Source organism: Pollicipes pollicipes, unplaced genomic scaffold, assembly GCF_011947565.3.
Source record: "Pollicipes pollicipes isolate AB1234 unplaced genomic scaffold, Ppol_2.1 Scaffold_4881;HRSCAF=5763_pilon_pilon_pilon, whole genome shotgun sequence".
NCBI lineage: Eukaryota > Metazoa > Arthropoda > Thecostraca > Pollicipedomorpha > Pollicipedidae > Pollicipes > Pollicipes pollicipes.
In genome coordinates, this window is record NW_023596576.1 from 18769672 (window position 1) to 18773368 (window position 3697).

A 3697-nucleotide genomic window follows, 5' to 3' on the forward strand; every position below is an offset into this window, starting at 1 on the left:
GTCGTACCACTGCAGCACCAGCAAGACAAATAAGCAGAGTAGTTTGAATCATTTGTCGTCAAAATCACGCTGTCAACATTTAGTCGCGGCACGGCACTCCTTTTGCTTTGAAGACACTTGAAGCCCCGGAGTGCAGCCGTTGCTGTGGAAAATTATGATGGCGAAATGTGCCCTGAGAACCGTCGTCAGCTGTTACAGATCACAGGTACCGCTTTTGAGCTGTTTTAACACGCATAATGCGGACCTGCGGGATGCAAAAATGGCACTGGTACGGTACTGGTTACTGGTACTGGTACGGTACTGGTTCTGGTACTGGTACGAATGACGGTACAAATGAACGTTTGTGATTGGCACAGCGGGTGGAGTATAGTTTTCCCCTAAGAAGTGTGTTCCAAGTCTTTTAGCATTTTGGCCAATTAGGGTATTGCACATGAATACACGTCGACAAAAAGCAAAGCAATTGAAAATTACTACCTTTAAAAGTGAGAGAGCCTTATGGCATTTCCCCGTCGGGTCAGCTCTTTCAAATGGAAATTCTGAACGATTCAGAAGAAGTTCGATGAACCTGGTATTACCAATAAAATCTGACGCGTCTGGTGTGAGGATAAGCAACAAGCATAAAAATGGCATCTCCCTTTATCAACTATTTCCTAACACCATGAAAGTCGATAGCTGTTGACATGGCAACTCCGAACTCATAATAAAGCAGTACGCCGTAAAAAGGCGAACCGAAACATTCAAAAACAGCCATGAAACATACCATCCCAAATTGCGGTTTCGGTGGAAGACGTACCGGAGACACAAGTTTTACAGCTTGAGCCCGACTCCTTGACATGCTTGGTCTTGGAAGGCGAATGCTGGTGAATTAAGCTTATTTTTTCGGAACAGTAAATACCTAATTCGACCATGCGTATTATGTATGTATATAGCGATATCAAGGAGGATTACGGGTCCAAACTTTTTCTAACCAACACAGAAGATAGAGTTGATGATACATATGGCGCTGCCGCTTTTTGTTTGAAACGATCGAACTTGGTTCCGAAACAGCTCAAGTTCTAGCAGCCATGGCACATTTTTCCTCTTACGCATTTTTCCAGAACAAAGAAGAGCAGGTATGTTATTTCCCCTGAACCGAAATTGCGGGTAAGATTAATCACAAGTCTAACGGTCCAATAACGAGAGACTTAAGGCTGTGATGGACAAAGTAATTGCAAAATAATTGGATGAATATAACTACGGACATGTATAATGTAAAGAAAATTCATATTTATTTCAACAGTTCACAAGCATAGAAACATCAACACTCGACTGTCTATGGATGACGAGAGCTAAAACAATGCAAAAGGTCGCTGCATTCACACGACACCATGCGTGTCCTCCTTGCATGGCACCCTCCATGGCCGCAGCCAAGCCGACCTAGATGCGGCGATGCGGTGTGGTGCGCGGCCTGCGTCAGTGGGCGCCCGGTCTGGCGTCCCGTGACGCGTCCGGTGACGCCGCTGCGGGCCCGCGCCAGGCGCCGGAGAGCCCGTGGCCATTCCGGGCCGGCGAGATCGCGCAGTGGCCGGAGCAGAGGAGCCGGTCCTAGAAAGGTCGGAGAAAGGGTCGTAAAGCAGTTGTTATCGTGTGTGAAATGTGTTGCTGTGCGTCCGTATCGTGTATTGTATGTCGTCATAGCGTGTTTGTGTACCTGAATTTCGTCATGATAAAGTTCGTCGGGTACACAATTTGTGATGCCAAGGTTCCTCATATAAACAGCCCATATAGGATAAAGTTCACAGAATTGTGTGTTTGCCGGGAAAAACTGGGTAACGGCAATGTTCGTGCAAGCAAAAATTGCTGTGAAAAATGATCGCAAGTAATTGGTCGCGTACAATTGATTGCAGAGAGATGTTCAACGGGACATGTATATTTCATTTTAGTACGCACTCAAAAGCTGGCATGCAGGTTTACCTGATTGATGGCACGCAAATATTTGTCAGAGAAAAGCCGTTCTACAAAAGCACCCACGTAAAATCTCGTATGCAGATGCATGATGTAAGTTGGAGATGTCTGTACAGAAACGTTCACCATAAATGAAGGACCTTTAACCAAACTATGCGCACACAAAAACTGGTACACAGATTCACAACATGAGTTTCTTCACAACATTTTCACATTTTTTCACATTCACAACATCACAACACAACATTTTCACAACATCCACAACAAAGTTTGAATGCGGTTCCGCAGCTTTAATGCCGGAGGTCAGCCGGAGATAAGATTTATGATATCCCGCGACCTTCCCGTCCAAGCAAAGCAAGACTCCGCGGCGGGTAAGATAAAGCACTAGCATTTAAACCACGAACCAGATGGCCATAGCAGTGTTGACACGAAGCCCTAAGCAGCGGAGCTTAGCTTGTATCATTAACGTGCCGAACGCTGCAGCCAGTGCGGATTAAATGTGCATAAAAATAGAAAGCCAGTAGATATCATCCTTTGATATGTCACACGCCATGAATGATGCTAACACAACAAGAAGCACACCGCTCTGCCTTTCATGCTCCCTAAAATGGCCACACAAAAACTAGAAAACTATGCTGCTGCGCCAAATAACAAACTATGCTGATAGCAGGTCCAAGCATAGGCACGCATGCCTCATATGTTGCATGAATAAACCCTTTCAGTCATTTTCAACGCTAATGCTGCTTATGGTCCTTTTGGAAAGTGAATTTGTCAGTTTTTAATTTCAGTTGATAAGATCGTCATTAAATATCATCGATCGTTTCGGACTTCGCCACAGACGTAAACAATACTCTGAAAACATATCATGCTTCTTACGAAGTTTGATTATGATGTGTTCGCGCCGGACCCGAAATTACTTGAGACCTTGTTTTCCCAGTGTACGCTAAATATTATTTCAAACGGTACAGTCCAATTCTATGCATTATATGACCTCACGGAAATTCATACAAACGCGTATGTTGACGAACTTCTGTCCGCATGCTTTTGCCGAAAGAACCGCATTCCATACACATGTTTACATTTGTATTCGCTTACGAACATTTCTTCAGTGCTTAACGTATTCGGATTGTAATGTGAACCTGCTTATGCATCATAAACCAAAAACTATGGATACGAAAACGCTAGTTACAAATTTGTGTACGAATGCGAAGGGCCAATGACGACTATAAATACGATTACGAAGACGCCAGTCAGAAATGCCGGCTTACGCGCATTATAAAAAATGCACGGGTGTTGGTGGCTCCTCACGTTCATTGGCTGTTGCCCCTCAGTTTGATGCATTTTTAATCCAAGCTATGCATTGCTCGTCACACTATCATCGTACATTGCCATCACATGGGGACCGCAGCAATGTCATCCTTGAAGTCCTAAAAACGTCTGCTTTACGACTGCTTCAGTGATCTAAAAACGCGGCTTTAGTCGTGGCTATAGCTGCATACGGGGTATTCCTTACCATTGTCTATAACTGACTGACAGGAATCGCTAAGTTGCTGATGTGTTCGCGCTTAAATTGCTGTCTATCCCTTGAAACCTCAACGCTAGGCGACAGGGGTAGGTTTCAGAGGTGAAGTTCCGTAATCAGTTGGAAGCTTCAGCCCCCCCCCCCCCCACACACACACCCCACCACCACAACTTTAAACAGAACGTGGGCCGGATTCGAGAATAAACCAGCTTGTTGGCGAATTTTTAGGTA